General features: G+C 39.9%; 1 protein-coding gene across 7 annotated transcripts in view; it reads right to left on the bottom strand.

Moving 5' to 3' along the window:
* Window positions 1–21,060, bottom strand: part of MCOLN2 (mucolipin TRP cation channel 2) — a 75,670-nt gene that overhangs the window by 46,575 nt on the left and 8,035 nt on the right. For 2 of the 7 annotated variants that reach the window (XM_054494354.2, XM_054494344.1), the window contains exon 2: window positions 4,216–4,314. The exons of the other annotated variants lie outside the window; for them this stretch is intronic. The gene's annotated coding sequence lies outside the window, so the exon portion shown is untranslated. The remainder of the gene's footprint in view (window positions 1–4,215; window positions 4,315–21,060) is intronic. 7 annotated transcript variants of the gene reach the window in all.

Here is a 21,060-nt window from a genome sequence, read left to right as displayed (position 1 = left end):
CCAGGAAACACCCACAGAACTCTGTGTCTTAGGTTCATCCTAAGACTTGGCACTCTAACAACTTATAAAACACAATGACAAGCAGGTAGTTAAATATAACTAAGCACATGAGGAAACCAAGTGACATGAAATAGACTAAAAACAGAAACAGGACTAAGTATATTGGAAATCAGACACATTAGAAAATAACCATGCTTACCATCTGTGATATTATGACATATATACATGTTGGTTTTTGTCCGCAGCTCCTAGCTCATAACTCCCATAGCTTTTGTTATAATGTTGAGGCACCTTAAGTCCTCAGGAGCAGGCCTCAGAAAACATAATCTCTCTGACCTTCTCCCGATCTCCTTTAACCTGCTCCTTCTTGTCCCAAAGACAGGCATCTTCCCCACCTTGCTGTGTACGAGCCAGCCATAAAAAAATTCTCTGACCTACCCTGTCTGATTGTAGGTCACAAGACTCCCATTTCAGAAGGGGTCCTAGCCCAAACCCTGGAAGAAGGAAGGCTGCACAGAGAAGCCAGAAGGAGCTGAACAGACAGGGCTTGCTGGGTTTCCCTCACTCAGTCTATTAGTGTTTGATCATACCCTTTTTGTCCAGGCACATTTCTACATGGTTGTCAATCATACCTATCCAATAAAGTCTCCATAAAAGGCCCAAGAGGACAGGGTTGGGAGAGCTTCCAGAACACATGGCAGTTCCCGGAGGGTGTTGTACCCGGGGAGGGCATGGAAGCTCTACACTCCTTCCTCATAGCTTACCTCATGTATTCTTCACTGTATCCCTTGTAACATCCTTTACAATAAACCAGTAAATGTGTTTCCCTGAGTTCTGTGAGCCACCCTAGCAAATTATTCAAACCCAAAGAGGGAGTCATGGGAACCCTAACTTGAAGTTGGACAGTCAGAATTTCCAGAGGTGGCTGGGCACAGTGGCTCACGCCTATAATCCCAGCACTTTGGGAGGCAGAGGCAGGTGGATCACCTGAGGTCAGGAGTTTGAGACCAGCCTGACCAACACAGTGAAACCCCATTTCTACTAAAAATACAAAAATTAGCCAGGTGTGGTGGCACACGCCTGTAATCCCAGCTACCTCGGAGGCTGAGGCAAGAGAATTGTTTGAACCTGGGAGGCAGAGGTTGCAGCAAGCCGATATGGCACCACTGCACTCCAGCCTGGAAGACAGAGTAAGACTCTGCCTCAAAAAAAAAAAAAAAAAAAAGAAAGAAATGAAAAAGCAATCACCACAATGAGTCTCATTTCCAAAGAATGTGAAGGCCTTAAACATGTGTTTGTCCTGAGCCTGACACAGTCACCTCTTGACTCAACTTGACCAACTTAATGAGCACTTAGTCCGCGGAGCAAGCACTGTGCTGGGTACACAAGGCTGAATAACCCTGAACTGCACATGCTTAGTGTCCAGTAGGAGAGACAGACTTGTCAATGCATAATTATTAAAGAGTTCCGTGAATGCTGTAAAATAAGTAAATATTACGGAAGCAGAGTTCTGACTCTGGAGAGAGGGGTGAGAGAGCTGGTGGGAAAGCCCATGAGTCATAATAGACGATGTGGTAAGTGCTACAGGGGGCACGTGACTGGGCGCATTGAGGGAGGCATTTCCAAGAAAAAAGTGCATCTTAACTGTGCCTGAGAGCAACATCCTCAAACATGAACTTTCAGATCTCCTGAGAACATGCCTATAAGAAGCCCCTGTGGGCACGTTTCAGCAATACTGAATTTAGTGTTAACTGCTATCACTGTAGTGGATCAGTGTTGCTAAAGCATCCCTCCTGACGACTCAAAATATGCTTTTTCATTTAACAAAAAGAGTATATGAAATGGTGTACACTGAATTCTTAGGCCCTTGAGAATAAAGCCATAGAATCTACCCCCCGACTCCCCCCCCACCCCCCAACACACACACACACAGCCTCTGGGTGAGAAACGCTGAACTGAAGGACGAAGAAGTTGTTTTCTTGAAACAGTGGTGCAAAACAAGGCATTTAATCAAATACTTAAAGAATACTGGCCAGGCATGGTGGCTCATGCCTGTAATCCCAGTACTTTGGGAGGGCGAGGTGGGTGGATCACTTGAGGCCAGGAGTTTGAGATCAGCCTGGACAACATGGCTACTAAAACCCCATCTCTACTAAAAATACAAAAAAAAAAAAAAAATTATAGGCATGTGTGGTGGCACACGCCTGCAATCCCAACTACTCAGGCGGCTGAGACACGAGAATAGCTTGAACTCAAGAGGCAGAGGTTGCAGTGAGCCAAGATTGCACCACTGCACTTCAGCCTGAGCAACAGAGCAAGACTCAGTCTCATAAATAAGTAAATATAAATAAAAGAATACCTTGTGAGCCATGCTCTGCTGGAGACATTTTCCTGCCTTCCAGGAGCAAATGTGAATAGATAAAAAAGTATGATACAATGAGTTAAGAGTTATATTGGAAATATTCACTGAGTGCCCTGGAAACACAGAGTGCTTGATGCAGTCCAATTTTTTCTTTTTTTTTTTTAATTTTTTTTTCTTTTATTATTATTATCATTATTATTATTATTATACTTTAGGTTTTATGGTACATGTGCGCAATGTGCAGGTAAGTTACATATGTATACATGTGCCATGCTGGTGCGCTGCACCCACCAACTCGTCATCTAGCATTAGGTATATCTCCCAATGCTATCCCTCCCCCCTCCCCCCACCCCACAACAGTCCCCGAAGTGTGATGTTCCCCTTCCTGTGTCCATGTGTTCTCATTGTTCAATTCCCACCTATGAGTGAGAATATGCGGTGTTTGGTTTTAGGGATCTAGAACTAGAAATTCCATTTGACCCAGCCATCCCATTACTGGGTATATACCCAAAGGACTATAAATCATGCTGCTATAAAGACACATGCACACGTATGTTTATTGCGGCATTATTCACAATAGCAAAGACTTGGAACCAACCCAAATGTCCAACAATGATAGACTGGATTAAGAAAATGTGGCACATATACACCATGGAATACTATGCAGCCATAAAAAATGATGAGTTCATGTCCTTTGTAGGGACATGGATGAAATTGGAAATCATCATTCTCAGTAAACTATCGCAAGAACAAAAAAACCAATTTTTTCAAGAGGCTTCAAATAATTCTTCTGACTGCTGGGTTCCTTTGACTGAGCGGCCATTAAGTGTTCAAGAAATGATAACTGATGTTAGCATTGCCCTAAGAAACTTTATTAAGAAGTCTCAGGCAAAAAGAAAAGAAAAAGGTCAAAGTAGCAGATAATGACTGTGAGATCACTCATTGTGTTACACTATTTATACTATCTATCCTTCCATAATTGTTTCATTTGGGTATTTACAGAACAGTTGTAATACTTTTAGCAATATGAAAGATGAAAAATGAAAAAACTAGCAGGAAAAACATTTCCCTCAAGAGTACATGAGCCAACTAGTAAAATACACGCTAGTACTAGTCAACTAGTGAAATACAGGCTAGTACTAGTCAACTGATGAAAAAATGATAGACATGCAGGGGAGAAAAGCTGATAATGAATAATAAAGGTGCATGATGAGATAACTGTTTTTTAATAAACCTAACAAGTTTTAAAATAATATGTACATTTGGGAGGAAAAGATAATGAAATTTAAAAATTTAAAAATTTAAAAATTCTGATATTTCAAGGAAAATATAAATGTATATACTTTCTAAACTTTACTTTTCTGAGGGCTCTTTATTGCCTCCCTCTTCCCCATTTGTAGGTTTGTCCTGGTAGATGAAGGGTATTACACACACACACACACACACACACACACACACACACGATATCTTATTGCTATAACAAAAATAAAATGGTACAAAAATGGTGCAAAGTAAAGAGAGAAAAATATTTTAAAACAGAGAAAGAGAGAGACAACACAATATCATAGGAATAAAACACTCTTTTATTTAACACATATTTACCCTATATACCTTGCAATGCTGAACACCTGGCTGGGTGTTTTACAGGAGTCTTAAATTACAACCAAGGCTTCATAACCAAGAATTAGGTCAGCAGAGGCCGGGCATGGTGGCTCATGCCTGTAATCTCAGCACTTTCGGAGGCCAGGGCAGGCAGATCACTTGAGGAGAGGAGTTCAAGACCAGCCTGGCCAACATGGCGAAACCCCGTCTTTACCAAAAATAGAAAATTAGCTGGGCATGGTAGCACAAACCTGTAACCCCAGCTACTCGGGAGGCTGAGGCACAAGAATCACTTGGAACCCAGGAGGCAGAGGTTGCAGTAAGCTGAGAATGTGCCACTGGACTCCAACCTGGGGAACAAAAACAAACAATAACAACAAAAACAAACAAACAAACAAACAAATTAAGTCAGCAGACGGGAGAAATACTGCAACTTCCATCACAAATGAAAATCACCAACAGTTTAAGAAAAGCATAGAGCTGCTAACTTGTGGTAACATAAGTCAGGAGAATGAAAGTAACTGTACTGTAAAACCACTTAAGGAACAGAAATCAATGAAGATCTAAATTACACAGACCCATCAGCTACAGGGCTGTCACGCAACTGAAATTGCATGAAATAAATAAGAGCAATCACAGCTCTTATGAATTATTTATGTTTCATTAACCCAGAGGAAATGCATGATCTGGATTTTTATAAGCTTAATAATGGCACCACTAAAGAACAAAATATCAAAGAAAAAAAGCATAGTATTTGAAGGCATAAAAATAAGATCTGGAATAGAATAGAAAGCCACCCATACAGTGGGCTAAATAAAAGCCAGAGATGCTGGAATAGAAAATGAAAGAAAAGAAGGCAGAGACTGGTACTGTGGTAAGAAAACAGGAGGAAGGCACAACAAAGCTACTGTCAGGTATTAAGAAAACCTACTGTCTCCACAGATAATCAGGACTATGAGGTTGGCATTAAGAAAATCTACTCTCTCCACAAATAATCAGGACTGTGTGACATTGGCTAAGTTTAAGGCTTATCATATGATCAAGGGCAATTTCAGCTTTATCAAAACAATGACTAAGAGTCTAATGGAAGCCTGAAGTTTTGAAACAAAACAAGATATCAGTAATTCTTAACCTTATTGGGGTTATAAACCCCTATGAGAACAGAAAAAGGCTCTTGACCTTTGCCCCAGGAAAATGCATACACCAGTTTCAGTGATGATACTTTGTCAGCAAATAAGCTAACCAGCCCAGGCTGCTATTGCCTTTGGCTTATGTGATCCTTACCCTACTTGACAAGGGGCCTGAAAGTTGTTTTTATCCCCTGCCGCAGTGGTCTCCAAAGCGGGGTCCTTGTGCATGAGGATGTATGCAAGACCATTCACTGGTATGTGAGAAGAAACTATTAGGGCTTCTAATTGTGTTAATTTAGAAAATAGAGAAGTAAAGAATTCCCAAGATTTAATATATGAATTGTTACCTATCACACCTAAGGTGCCCTCACTTGGTCAGTAACATCTGATGGGACTGACACAGTGGCTCATGTCTGTAATCTCAACACTTTGGGAGACTGAGGCAGGAGGATCACTTGAGGCCAAGAGTTCAAGACCAGCCTGGACAATATAGTGAGACTCTGTCTCCACAAAAACTTTTTAGAATCAGCCCAGTGTGGTGGTGCATGCCTATAGTCCCAGCTACTCCGGAGGCAGAGGTAGTAGATTCGCTTAAGCGTAGGAGTTCAAGGCTGCAGTGAGCTATGATTTTGCCACTGCACTCCAGCCTGGACAACAGAAAGAGATCCTGTCTCAAGTATATAAAACAAAACAAAACATCAGGTGCCTGTGTTTCACTTAGGTATGTGAGGCATCCTGGGGAAATTGTCAAGTTTCCCAAATTAGGGGGTTCATGGTGGTGCCCCCATTGATTTTCAGCATATTCCCACCAGTTATGGTTTATGTGGGCCCACTTAAGCATTTTTAGAATGTATCATCTAGTTTGCATGGAAATAACCCTTGCAAAATAGGCAAAGGACATAAAGATTCTTGCAAAAGCCCAGAAGGTGGAGCAAGATGGCAGAAGAGAAGCCTCCACTGATCATCCCCTCACAAGAGGACATCAATTTAACAACTATCTATGTAAGCAAAGCACTTTCATAAGAACCAAAAATCAGGTGAGCACTCGCACTACCTGCTTTTAACTTTGTATTGCTAAAAGAGGCACTGAAGAGGTAGAAAGAACAGTCCTGAAGCACTGATACCACCCTTCCCCCAGCCCCAGCAGTGGCCACCTGGTGCACAGAGTGCCTCTGCATGCTGAGGGAGGGAGAGCACAGCAATAATGAGGCAGTAAACGGTTCTGTCTGGTTAGAGCAGAAAGGAAAACTGGACCAATTTCAGCTGATGCCCACCCACAGAGGGAACATTTAAACCAGCCCTAGCCAGAGGGGAATCACAGGTCCTTGTGGTTGGAACTTGAGTTCCCACAAACTTTACCATTGCAGGCTAAAGTGCTCTGGGTCTCTAAGTGAATTTGAAAGGCAATTTAGGCCACAAGGACTGCAACTCTAGGCGAGTCCTAGCGCTGAACTGGGCCCAGAAACAGTGGACTAGAGGGGCATGCAATCTACCAAACTACCAGGGTGGCTAAAGGAGTGGTGACATCACCTCTCCCCTAACACCAGGCTGCACAACTAGTGGCTCCAAAAAATACCCCTTCCATCTGCTTGAGGAGAGGAGAAAGAAGAGTGGGGAGGACTTTGTCTTGCATCTTGGATACCGGCTCAGCCACAGCATGATAGGGTCAGAGTCATAATGCCTCTGTTCCAGGCCCTAGCTCCTGGGCAACACTTCTAGGCACACCCTGGGCCAGAAGGGAACCCACTGCCTTGAAGGGAAGAACCCAGTCCCGGCAGCATTCATCACCTGCTAACTGAAGAGCCCTTGGGCACTGAATAATCAGCAGCGATACCCAGGTACTACATCTAGGGCCTTGGGTGAGCCTCTGAGACTTGCTAGCTTCAGGTTCATCTCAGCTATTGTGGGGTGGAGCAACAAGTGGGCTCCTGGAGTCCCCAGTTCTAAGAGCTGACTCTTGGATGGCATTTCTGGACCTTCCCTGGGCCAGAAGGGAGCCCACTGCCCTGAAGGATGAGTCCCAGGCCAGACAACCTTCATGACAAGATGACTTAAGAGACCTTGGGCCTTAAGAGAACATAGTGGTAGTCTGGCAGTACTGCCCATGGGCCTCTGGTGGTGATGACCATGGGGAAGGGCTCCTCTGCTTTTGGAGGAGGGGAGGGAAGAGTGGGAAGAACTGCATCTTGTAATTTGAGTGCCAGCTCAGGCATGATACAATAGAACACTGGGTAGACTTCCAAGGTTTTTTATTCTAGTCCCTGACTCCTGGACAGCACCTCTGGACCCAGCAGTGTCCTGGGGGAACTCACCATCCTGGAGGGAAGAACACAGGCCTGGTTGGCTTTGCCGCCTGCTAACTATAGAGCCCCAGAGCCATGAGCGGACACAGGAAGTAGCCAGGGAGTAGTTACAGCCGGCCTTGGGCAAGACCCAGTGCTGTGCTGACTTCAGGTCTGACACAGTGTAGTCACAGAGGTAGTAGCCACAGGGGTGCTTGTGTCACTCCATCCCTAGCTTTAGATGGCTCAGGACTGAGAGAGAGCCTCCATTTGTTAGGGAGATAAAAAGGGTAGAGAACAAGAGTCTCTGCCTGGTAATCCAGAGAATTCTCCTAGATCTTGTTCAAGGTGGTAACTCCATGAGTCTATAAGAACCACAGCATTACTAGGCTTGGGGTGCCCTCCAAAGCAGATACAACTTAGATCACAATGCCCAAGTCCTTTCAAATATCTGAAAAGCCTTCTGAAGAAGGACAGATAATAAAAGCCCAGACAATGAAGACTACAATAAATTCCTAACTTTTCAATGCCCAGACACAGATGAACATCTACAAGTATCAAGATAATCCAGGAAAACATGGCCTCACCAAATGAATTAATAACGCACTAGGGACCCAATCTTGGAGAAAGAGAGACAGATGACCTTTCAGACAGATAATTCAAAATAGCTCTTTTAAGGAAACTCAAAGAAATTCAAGATAAGACAGAAAATTCAAAATTCTATCAGATAAATTTAACAAAGAGATTGACATAATTAAAGAGAATCAAAAAGAAATTCTGGAGCTGAAAAATGCAATTGGCATACGGAAGAATGTATCAGAGTCTCTTAATGGCAGAAATGATCAAGCAGAAGAAAGAATTAGTGAGCTCCAAGACAGGCTATTTAAAAATACACAGTCAGAGAAGACAAAAGAATAAAGAATAAAAAACAATGAAGCATGCCTATAGGATCCAGGAAATAGCCTCAAAATGGCAAATTTAAGAGTAATTTGCCTTAAGGAGGAGGAAGAAAAAGCGATAGGAGTAGAAAGTTATTCAAAAGGAAACAACAAAGAACTTCCCAAGCTTAGAGAAAGATAGCAATATCCAAATACAAGAAGGTTATAGGACACCAAGCAGATTTAATCCAAAGAAGACTACCTCAAGGCATTTAATAATCAAACTCCTAAAGATCAAGGTTAAAGAATGGATCCTAAAAGCAGCAAGATAAAAGAAACAAATAACATACAATGAAGCATTAATACATCTGGCAGTAGACTTTTCAGTGGAAACCTTAAAGGCCAAGAGAGAAGGCATAACATATTTAAAGTACTGAAGGAGGAAAACTTTTACTCTAGAATAGTATGTCTGGTGAAAACATTCTTCAAACATGAAAGAGAAATAAAGATTTTCCCAGACAAGGTCGGGTGCAGTGGCTCACACCTGTAATCCCAGCACTTTGGGAGGCCGAGGTGGGTGGATCACGATGTCAGGAGTTCGAGACCAGTCTGACCAACATGATGAAATCCCGTCTCTACTAAAAATATAAAAATTAGCCAGGCATGGTGGCGCAGGCCTGTTATCCCAGCTACTGGGGAGGCTGAGGCAGGAGAATCACTTGAACTCAGGAGGCAGAGGTTGCAGTGAGCAGAGATCGTGCCACTGCACTCCAGCCTGGGTGACAGACCAAGACTCCATCTCAAAAAAAAGATTTTCCCAGACAAACAAAAGCTGAGGGATTTCATCAACACCAGACCTGTCCTACAAAAAATGCTAAAGAGAGTACTTCAATCAGAAAGAAAAGGACATTAATGAGCAATAAGTAATCACCTGAAGGTACAAAACTCACTGGTATCAGAAAGTACACAGAAAAACAAAAAATATTATAACTCTGTAACTGCCTTGTGTAAACTACTCTTATCCTAAGTAGAAAAACTAAATGGCAAACAAATAAAAAATAATAACTACAACAACTTTTCAAGACATAAGACAGTACAATAAGATATAAACAACAAAAAGTTTAATAGTTGGGGAGACAATGTTAAGGCATAGAGTTTTTGTTAGTTATTTTTTTTTGCTTGTTTGTTTATGCAAATAGGGTTAGGTTGTTATCAGTTCAAAATAATGGTTTATAAGATAGTATTTGCAAGCCTCATGGTAACCTCAAACCAAAAAACATACAACAGATACACAAAAAGTAGAGCAAGAAACTAAATCATATCACCAGAGAAAATCACCTTCATTAAAGGAAGACAAGAAAGAAGGAGAGAAAGAAGACCACAAAACAATCAGAAAATAAATAACAAAGTGGCAGGAGTAGGTCCTTAATTATCAATAATAACATTGATGTAAATGGACTAAACTCTCCAATCAAAAGACATAGACTGGCTAAATGGATGAAAAAAAAACCCACTGATCTGTTGCCTACAAAAAATACACTTCACCAATAAAGACACACATAGACTGAAAATAAAGGGATGGAGAAAGAAACTCCACGCTAATGGAAACCAAAAAAGAGCAGGAGTAGCTATGCTTTTATCAGACAAAACAGATTTTAAGACAACAACTATAAGAAGAGACAAAAAAGTTCACTATATAATGATAAAGGGGTCAATTTAGCAAGAGGATATAAGAATTTTAAATATATATGCACCCAACATTGGAGCACCCAGATATATAAAGCAAATATTATTAAAGCTAATAAGAGAGATAGGCCCCAATAAAATAACAGCTGGAGACTTAAACACCCCTCTTTCAGCATTAGATAGATCTTCCAGACAGAAAATCAACAAAGAAACACTGGACTTAATCTGCACTATAGACCAAATGGATCTAATACATATTTACAGGACATTTCATCCAATGACTACAGAATACACATTCTTTTCCTCAGCACATGGATCATTCTCAAGGACAGACCATATATTAAGTCACAAGACAAGTCTTGAAACATTAAAAAAATTGAAATAATATCAAGTATCTTTTCTGATCACAACAGAATAAAACTAGAAATAACAAAAAGAATTTTGGAAACTATACAAATGTATGGAAATTAAATAAAATGCTCCTGAATGACCAGTGGGTCAATAAAGAAATTAAGAAAGAAATTTAAAAATTTATTTAAACAAATGATAATGGAAACACAACCTACCAAAATCTATGAGATACAGCAAAAGCAGTACTAAAAGAGAATTTTATAGCTTTAACTGCCTACATCAAAAAAAAAGGAAAAACTTCAAATAAACAATCTAATGATACATCTTATAGAACTAGAAAAGCAAGAGCAAACCAAACCCAAAATTAGTAGAAACATAAATAAAGATCAGAGCAGAAATAAATGAAACTGAAATAAAGAAAATAATACAAAAGATCAATGAAAAAGTTGGTTTTTCAAAAAGCTAAAAAAAAATTGACAAAACTTTAGCCAGAGAGAAGATCCAATAAATAAAATCAGAAATGAAAAAGGAGACATTACAACTGATACTACAGAAATTCACATCATTATTGGATACTATGAGCAACTATATACCAATAAATTGGAAAATATAGAAGAAATGGACACACACAACCTACCAAGATTGAACCAGGATGAAATCCAAAACCTGAATAGACCAATAACAAGTAATGAGATCGAAGCTGTAACAGGAAGTCTCCCAGCAAAGAAAAGCCCAGGACCTGATGGTTTCTGTATTAGTCAGATTCTCTAGAGGGACAGAACTAATGGAATGTATATGTGTATAAATATATATATATACACACACACACATACATATATACATATATTAAGTATTAACTCACATGATCACAAGGTCCCATAATAAGCCATCTGCAGGTTGAGGAGCAAGGAGAGCCAGTCCAAGTTCTAAAACTGAAGAACTTGGAGTTGATGTTTGAGGGCTGGAAGCCTCCAGCACGGGAGAAAGACATAGGCTGGGAGACTAGGCCAGTCTCTCTTTTCCCATTTTTCTGCCTGCTTATTCTAGCCGAGCTGGCAGCTGATTAGATTGTGGCCACCGAGAATAAGGGTGGGTCTGCCTTTCCCAGCCCACTGACTCAAATGTTAATCTCCTTAACACCCTCACAGACACACCCAGGATCAATACTTTGTATCCTTCAATCCAATCAAGTTGACACTCATATTAACCATCACAGCTTCACTGTCGAATTCTACCAAACATTTAAAGAAGAACTAATACCAATCCTACTCAAACTTTTCTGAAAAACAGAAGAGGAAACAATACTTCCAAACTCATCCTATGAGGCCAGTATTACCCTGATATCAAAACCAGACAAAGACACATAAAAAATATTACAGGCCAATATCTCTAATGAATATTAATGCAAAACTCCTCAACTAAAATACTAGCAAACCAAATTCAACAACACATTAGAAAGATCATTCATCATGACCAAGTGGGATTTATCCCTGGGATGCAAGGACGGTTCAACGTACGCAAATCAATCAAGGTGATGCATCATATTAACAGAATGAAAAATAAAAACAATATGATCATTTCAATTGATGCTGAAAAGCATTTGATAAAATTCAACATTGCTTCATGATAAAAACCCTTTATAAACTGGATATAGAAGGAATATACCTCAACATAATAAGAACATATACAACATACCCACAGCTAGTATCATACTGAATGGGGAAAAACTGAAAGGCTTTCCTCTCAGATCTGGAACACAACAAAGATGCCTACTGTCACCACTGTTACTCAACATAGTACTGGAAGTTCTAGCTACAGCAATCAGATAAGAGAAAGATATAAAGGGTATCCAAATTGGAAAGGAAGAAGTCATATTATCCTTGTTTGTAGATGAGATGATCTTATATTTGGAAAAAAACTAAAGACTCCACTAAAAAACATTGAGAACTGATAAACAATTTTAGTAAAGTTGCAGGATACAGTATCAACATACAAAAATCAGTAGCATTTCTATGTGCGAGAGTAAACAATCTGAAAAAGAAAATTAAAAAGTAATCCCATTTACAATAGCCACAAATAAAATACCTAGAAATTAACTCATCCAAAGAAGTGAAAGATCTCTATAATGAAAACTATAAAACACTGATGAAAGAAATTGAAGAGGACACCAAAAATGGAGATATTTAATGTTCATAAATTGGAAGAAACAATATTGTTAAAACATCCACACTCCAAAGCAATCTACAGATTCAATGCAATCCCAATCAAAATATCCACGACATTCTTCATAGAAATAGAAAAAAAATCCTAAAATTGATAAGGAACCACAAAGAACCCAGAATAGTCAAAGCTATCCTCAGCAAAAAGAACACAACTGGAGGAATCACATTATCTGACTTCAAAATATACCACATAGCTGTACTAACCAAAACAGCATGGTATCACACAGATACAAAACACAAAAACAGATACACAGACCAATGGAATGGAATAGAGAACCCAGAAACAAATCCACACACATACAGTGAACTCATTTTTGACAAAGGTGACAAGAACATAAACTGGGGAAAAGACAGTCTCTTAAATAAATGGTGTTGGGGAAACTGGATATCCACATGCAAAAGAATGAAACTAAACCCCTATCTATCACCATATACAAAAATCAAATCAAAATGGATTAAAGACTTTAAGACCTCAAACTATGAAACTACTACATGAAAACACTGGGGAAAATCTCCAGGACAAAAATTTATTCAGCAATACCCCACAAGCACAAGCAACCAAAGCAAACATGAACAAATGGGACCAAATCAAGTTTAAAAGCTTCTGCACAGCAAAGGAAACAATCAACAAAGTGAAAAGACAACCCATAGAAAGGGAGAAAATATTTCTGGAGATTAATAGCCAGAACATATAAGGAGTTCAAACAATTCTATAAAAAATAACCTAATAATCTGATCAAAAAATGGGCAAAAGACTTGAATAGACTCATTATGTCTCAAAAGAAGACATACAAATCACAAACAGGGATAAGAAAAGGTGCTCAACATCACTGATCATTAGAGAAACGCAAATCAAAACTACAATGAGATATCATCTCACCCCAGTTAAAATGGCTTCTATCCAAAAGACAGGCAATAATAAATGCTGATGAGGATGTTGAGAAAAGGGAACCCTCATACACTGTTGGTAGGACTGTAAATTAGTACAACCACTATGGAGAACAGTTTGGAGGGCTCTCAAAAAATTAAAAATAGAGCTACCATATGATCTAGCAATCCCACTGCTGGGTATATGCCAAAAATAAAGGAAATCAGTAATATCAAAGAGATATCTGCACTCTCATGTTTGTTGCAGACCAGATCACAATAGCTAAGATTTGGAAGCAACCTATATATGTCCATCAGCAGATGAATGGATAAAGAAAATGTGGTACATACACACAATGGAGTACTATTCAGCCATAAAAAATGAGATCCTGTCATTTGCAACAACATGGATGGAACAGGCGATCATTATGTTAAGTAAAATAAGCCAGGCACAGAAAGGCAAATACCGTATTTTCTCACTTATTTGTGTGATTTAAAAATCAAAACAATTAAATTCATGGACAGAGAGAGTAGAACGATGGTTACCAGAGGCTGGGAAGAATAGTGTGGCAGAGAGGTGGGGGATAAAGGGGCAGTAGGGATGGGTTAATGGGTACAAAGAAAAAGAATGAATAAGACCTAGTATTTGATAGCACCCCAAGGTGACTACAGTCAATAATAATTGTACATTTAAAAATAATTAAAGAGTATAATTGGACTGTCTGTAACACAAAGGATAAATGCTTGAGGGAATGAATACCCCATTTTCCGTGATGTGATAATAATGCATTGCATGCCTGTATCAAAACATCTGATGTATCCCGTAAATATTACACCTACAATGTACCCACAAAATTAAAAATAAGATAAAAAATTCTTGCAAAAAATTACATTTATTGTAAAACTAATGTAAGCCTAAATTAATATCAAAAAATAGGAGAGCTAACACTCTAAATGTTGTTAGCCATGGGTTTAAAAAAAAAAAAAAAGATGAAAAGCATATCTGATTTGAAAAGAAGCTGGGGTGGGGGTAAGCAGATTTATCAAGAAAACTATTTAAAATATTGGTTAAATCTACTATTGCTAAATGAGGTGCATGGCTCTAAATATATAGTACCATAAGATATTTGCTAATGACACTATTAAGTTATAACATAAAGTTGCTGCATTTGGCAATTCTTTTTTTCTATTTTAATTTTTTTAAATAAAAAAGTAGAGATGAGCTCTCACTATTTTGGCCAGGTTGGTCTTGAACTCCTGGCCTCAAGCAAGCCTCTGGCCTTGGCCTCCCAAAGTGCTAGGATTACAGGCAATGAGCCACTGTGTCTAGCCTGGCAATTCATTTTTAATATCCTCATCTATCCCATGCCTTAAAATGTTCATTTTATCTGTTTCATAATATACATATGGTTCGGCATATGATATGTAAATGAATACATATTTAGAGAGGGTAGATGTTCTTTCAACTGTTCGGAACAAGTTATAAAAAATATTTGGAACTACTTCCTTATTGTTTCAGAGCTCCAACCACCCCTTAGCTGTGGTTGTTCTTTGTTGTCCCAGCTGCTATTATAAACTTGTTAGCTTTAAAGAAATTTATGTTTGTTCCCCCGGCCCCAACAAACAAACAAAAAATACAGAAAATGGAGTGCAGTGGTGCAATCTTGACTCACTGCAACCTCCACCTTGCAGGTTCAAGCAATTATCCTGCCTCAGCTTCCAGAGTAGCTGGGACTACAGGCACCTACTACCATGCCCAGCTAATTTTTTTTTATTATTATTTTTTATTTTTAGTAGTGACAGGGTTTCACTGTGTGGGCCAGGCTGGTCTCGAACTCCTGACTTCAGGTGATCCACCCACCCTGGCCTCCCAAAGTGTTGGGATTACAGGCGTGAGCCACTGAGCCCAGAGATAATTTTTTTTTTTTTTAATTCACAAGTATATCTTACCAGTCTCAGGGGTTGGGGCAGGGTAGGCAGGGCAAATCACTTCCCAAATCTATCCTTCATTTTTATCCTCATCACAGTGAGTGGCAAAACCAGCCTCCCAGGTCTCCACACCAGCAACCCAAATCTGTGTGGCTCTGCACAATCTGGTCTCACCTAACTCCCCACCACCTTTATTTCCCCCAAATTTAATAATGTACATAACTGTATTTTTGTTTTTCTTTTATTTTCTTTTTCTTTTTTTGAGATAGGATCTCACTCTGTCACCCAGGTGGAAGTGCAGTGATGCAATCATGGCTCATTGCAGCCTTAACATCCTGAGCTCAAGCAATCCTTCTGCCTCAGCTTCCAGAGTAGCTGGGACCATAGGTGTATGCTGCCATGCTCAGCTTATTTTTTATTTTTTTGTAGAGATAGGGTCTTGCCACATTGCCCAGACTGGTCTCAAACTCCTGGACGCAGATGATCCTTCCCCCTGGCCTCCCAAAATGCTGGGATTACAGGTGTGAGACACTGCGCCTGGCCTGTACATAATTTTAAATGAATTATTAATAAACCCCACCTCTGATTTCTGTTCTGTAGGTGCAACTACTTTTATCTGTCTTTTTAAAAGTCATTTACTTTAAAATTTTTTTTTTTTTTTTTTTTTTTTTTGAGACAGAGTCTTGCCCTGTCACCCAGGCTGGAGTGCAATGGTGCGATCTCGGCTCACTGCAACCTCTGCCTCCCGGGTTCAAGCAATTATCCTGCCTCAGCCTCCCGAGTAGCTGGGATTACAGGCGCATGCCTCCACACTCAGCTAATGTTTGTATTTTTAGTAGAGACAGGGTTTCACCATGTTGGCCAAGCTGGTCTCGATCTCCTGACCTTATGTCCACCCACCTCGGCCTCCCAAAGTGTTGGGATTACAGGCGTGAGCCACTGTGCCCAGCCCTACTTTAAAATTTCTAAATGATACTTATGCCACTATTTTTTCATTTTAGATATTATCAACTTGAATCCTCCCTTGGAAAATATGGATTTAGCTCTTATATCTTCTCCCCAACATACATTTCACCTCCCTACTCATCTTCCCAACCAAGTTTTAATGCAAATTTTGGATAAATTAACATTAGATTTTATGAAGTGAATATGTAAAAACTCTTCAGAGTTGGGCTATCAACATACTGTAATGTTATATTCTTCCTCATTCAAACTGTTTTCCTGGAGTTAACTGCCCTTTTCTCCATTTGTTTAGTTTTCTGCATACCAACTATAACTTTATCACCAAACTCTGGCTGAATCTGACAGCACCCTTAAATACACACAAGCCAGGTACCCTGTCAATTCCTTTCTTCCACAGAGAGACATCAATGCCTATAGCCCTCATCCTTTTGCTCAAATTTACCTGATTGCTTTCTAATCACTTTTCAAGGCCATGACTTTGGGAACTCATTCACCGCCTTCCTAAATTGGAATCCCCATCTCTTGGATCCCATGTCTGCTTCTTTCTTTACTCTCTCATTTTGTGGAGAATATCCTTCAATCCCTTCCTGGGAAAGGAAGCCTGAAAAGTAAATTGTTAGACTTCCTGTGACAGACACTACTAGTTGCCTGCCCAGTATCCATTCCTCTCTTTTTCCTGTTATGTTGAAAGCAATATATTAATACCAAAGGATAAAATAACCCAATATGGCCAAGTGTGGTGGTTCATGCCTGTAATCCCAGCACTTTGGGAGGCCAAGGCGGTGGATCACTTGAGCTCAGGTGTTTGAGAACAGCCTGGGCAACATGGCAAAACCCGTCTGTACTAAAAATACAAAAAGTTCGCTGGGCATGCTGGCTTGTGCCTGTAGTTCCAGCTACTTGGGAGGCTGAGGTGGGAGGATTGCTCGAGCCCAGGGAGGTCGAGGCTGCAGTGAGCCGTGATCACACCAGTGTACTCCAGTCTGCAACAGAGCAAGACCCTGTCTCAAAAAGAAAAATTGAAATAAAATTAAAAATGTGTGACATTTTGGCAAACAGCCATCCTAGTCCATACATTCAAGAAGCTTCTATATGGTCATATTATCAAAATGAGGAAGAAAAAAAAAAAACTAAAGCCATCTGATGGAATGAACCCAGCATTTACCTCCTCAAGCTGACTTTGTGGCACAGATTCTCTAGAACAAACACTGGGTTCCCATTTCTATTACTCCATTAAAATGCTCAGGGTAAACCATCTCTTGCTATAGATTCTAACAAACACTTTTCAGGCTTATTGGCTCAGCAGCATTTGATACAGCTGACCACTACCTCCTTGGGACAACCTCTTCTGTCAGTTTCCAGGACACTCCCCTCCTCTTGATGTCAGAGTGCCTTGGGGCACAGTATGGGTTCTTCTAGTCTCTATCCTCTGTTCTAAAACAGCTTGTCCAATCCTATGACTTTAAATACTCTCTACATGATGTTGGTTTCCATATTTGCATCTCCAGCAAATCTCTCTCTTGAGCAGACTTCCTTATCCAACCCTTTTTATGAAACTCCACCCACAGGTCTAATTGGTCTCTCAAATCTGCCCTCCACCTGCTCCTCCACTCATCTGCTCAAAGCAGCGATCTGTACACACTCATTCAAATGCTTCAGCTGCTGACCAAGCTGAGAATCAAATAAAGAACTCAACCCCTTTCACAATAGCTGCAAAAAAACCCAAAATTTAAAATTAGGAATATGCTTAACCAAGGAGGTGAAAGACCTCTACAAGGAAAACTACAAAACACTGCTAAAAGAAATCATAGATGACACAAACAAATGGAAACACATCCCATGCTCATGGATGGGTAGAAACAATATTGTGAAAATGACCATACTGCCAAAAGCAATCTACAAGTCCAATGCAATTCCCATCAAAATACCACCATCATTCTTCACAGAACTAGGAAAAAAAATCCTAAAATTCATATGGAACCAAAAAAGAGCCTGCATAGCCAAAGCAAGACTAAGCAAAAAGAACAAATCTGGAGGCATCACATTACCTGACTTCAAACTATACTCTAAGGCCACAGTCACCAAAACAGCATGGTACTGATATAAAAATAGGCATATAAACCAATGAAACAGAATAGAGAACCCAGAAATAAAGCCAAGTACTTATAGCCAACTAATCTTCGACAAAGCAAACAAAACCATAAAGTGGGGAAAGGATACCCTATTCAACAAATGGTGCTGGAATAGTTGGCAGGCCACATGTAGAAGAATAAAATTGGGCCGGGTGTGGTAGTTCATGCCTATAATCTCATCACTTTGGGAGACCGAGGTGGGCAGATCACCTGAGGTTGGGAGTTTGAGACCAGCCTGACCAACATGGAGAAACCCTGTCTCTACTAAAAATACAAAATTAGCCAGGCATGGTGGTGGCACATGCCTATAATCCCAGCTACTAGGGAGGCTGAGGCAGGAGAATCACTTGAATCCAGGAGACGGAGGTTGCAGAGAGCCCAGATAGCGCCATTGCACTCCAGCCTGGGTAACAAGATCAAAACTCCATCTCAGAAAAAAAAAAAAAAAAGCTTCTGCACAGCAAAATAAACAATCAGCAGAATAAATAGACAAACCAATGAGTGAGAGAAAATCTCACAATCTATACATCTGACAAAGGACTAATGTCCAGAATCTACAAGGAACTCAAATCAGCAAGAAAAAAAAAATAACCCCATCAAAATGTGGGCTAAAGACATGAATAGACAATTCTCAAAAGAAGATATACAAATGGCCAACAGACATACGAAAAAATGCTCAACATCACTAATGATGAGGGAAATGCAAATCAAAACCACAATGCGATACCACCTGGTATCCTGCAAGAATAGCCATAATCAAAAAATCAAAAAAATAGATGTTGGCGGGGATGGGGTGAAAAGCAACACTTTTAAACTGCTGATGGGAATGTAAACTCATACAACCACTATGGAAAACAATGTGGAGATTCTTTAAAGGACTAAAAGTAGAACTACTATTTGATCCAGCAAGCCCACTACTGGGTATCTACCCAGAAGAAAAGAAGTTGTTATATGAAAAAGATACTTGTACACGTATGTTTATAGCAGCACAATTTGTAACTGCAAAAATATAAAACCAGCCCAGATGCCCATCAATCAGTGAGTGGATAAAGAAAAGGTGATATATATAGGTATATCTATCTATCTATCTATCTACCTATCTATATATATGCCATATATATAGATGTATCTATATGGCATATATATAGATGTATCTATATGGCATATATATATAGATGTATATATATGCCATATATATATAGATGTGTATATGTATATATATAGATGTGTATATATATACCATTGAATGCTACTCAGCTATAAAAAGGAACAAAATAATGGCATTCGCAGCAATCTGGATGGATCTGGAGACCATTATTCTAAGTGAAGTAACTCAGGAATGGAAAACCAAACATCATATATTTTTACTTATAGGTGTGAGCTAAGCTGTGAGGATGCAAAGGCATAAGAATGATCCAGTGGACTTTGGCGACTCAGGGGAAAGGGTTGGAATGGGGTAAAAGATAAAAGAATACAGATTGGGTACAGTGTACACTGCTTGGGTGATGGGTACACAAAAATCTCAGAAATCACCACTAAAGAACTTATTCATGTAACCAAATGCCACCTGTTCCCTAAGAACTACTGAAATAATTTTTTTAAAAGAAATGCATTGCTATTAGTATTTTTAAAAAATGCTTCAGTTGGAATCCTTAGTGCATTCAGTGACCCAGCTGCAATCCTTAGTCCATTCTCCATCTTGGGTGCAGAGCAGAATCATCTGAGGATTTTTTTTATTTTAATTTTTGCTTTTTTAAATGGAGACAGGTTTTGCTATGTTGCCCAGGCTGGTCTTGAACTCTTGGACTCAAGCGATCCTCCCACCTCAGCCTCCCAAAGTGCTGGGATTACAGGTGTGAGCCACTCTGTCCAGCCCACCTGAGGATTTTTAAAATATTTCAGCGCTTGCCTCTCAGCCCCAAGACATTCTGATTTAATTAGTAGGATGAGTGAACTGGGCATCAGGATTTTTATAAGCTACTCAGGTGATTCTAATGTGTCGCAAAGTATGGGAACCACTGCTCTAAAGTATACTTTGAGTTCCCTTTGTATTCAATTCTCACCTTCAATTTATCAAGTTTTCCTTCAAAACCACAAGTAGTGGTCCCCATCTCTGTCTATGCACTGCAGCCTCCCTGGTCCAAGCACTATCATCTCTTACCCAACTGCAATAGCCTCCCAATTCTTCACGTAGTAGCCAGAGGGGTAATTTTAAAAGCATAAGTCAGACACCACTTCTTTGTTTAAAACCCTTTAGGGGCTTTCCCCTTCTCTCAGAGTAAAATCCAAACCTCCTACCCCTGCTAAAAGACTCCTGCCCACTCCTCCCATACTCTCTTCCCCTTCCTCACTACACAATGGCTTCCTTCCTGGGTGTGGACGGTCCCCGCTCTGCACATTTCACTCACCATTTCATCCACCCTACTGCTGTTCCCCCAGCTCTTTGTGTGTCTGGTTTCTTCCTGTCACCCTTCATCTCTCAGCACAAATGACACCTCGGTAGAGAGGGCTCTCTGGCCACTCTATTAATGTGGTCTTCCCCACTGCCTCTATCATCACTTTATTTCCTTCATAATTGCAATCACAATCTTTATCGGTCTCCCCTGCAATGGACTTTATGAAGGGTGGGTCTTGTTTATAACCATATAGCCCAGCA

This window comes from Pongo pygmaeus, chromosome 1 (genome assembly GCF_028885625.2).
Source record: "Pongo pygmaeus isolate AG05252 chromosome 1, NHGRI_mPonPyg2-v2.0_pri, whole genome shotgun sequence".
In the NCBI taxonomy this organism is placed as follows: Eukaryota; Metazoa; Chordata; class Mammalia; order Primates; family Hominidae; genus Pongo; species Pongo pygmaeus.
The sequence above is the reverse complement of the archived record's forward strand: the minus strand, read 5'-3'. Positions and strand labels throughout refer to the sequence as shown.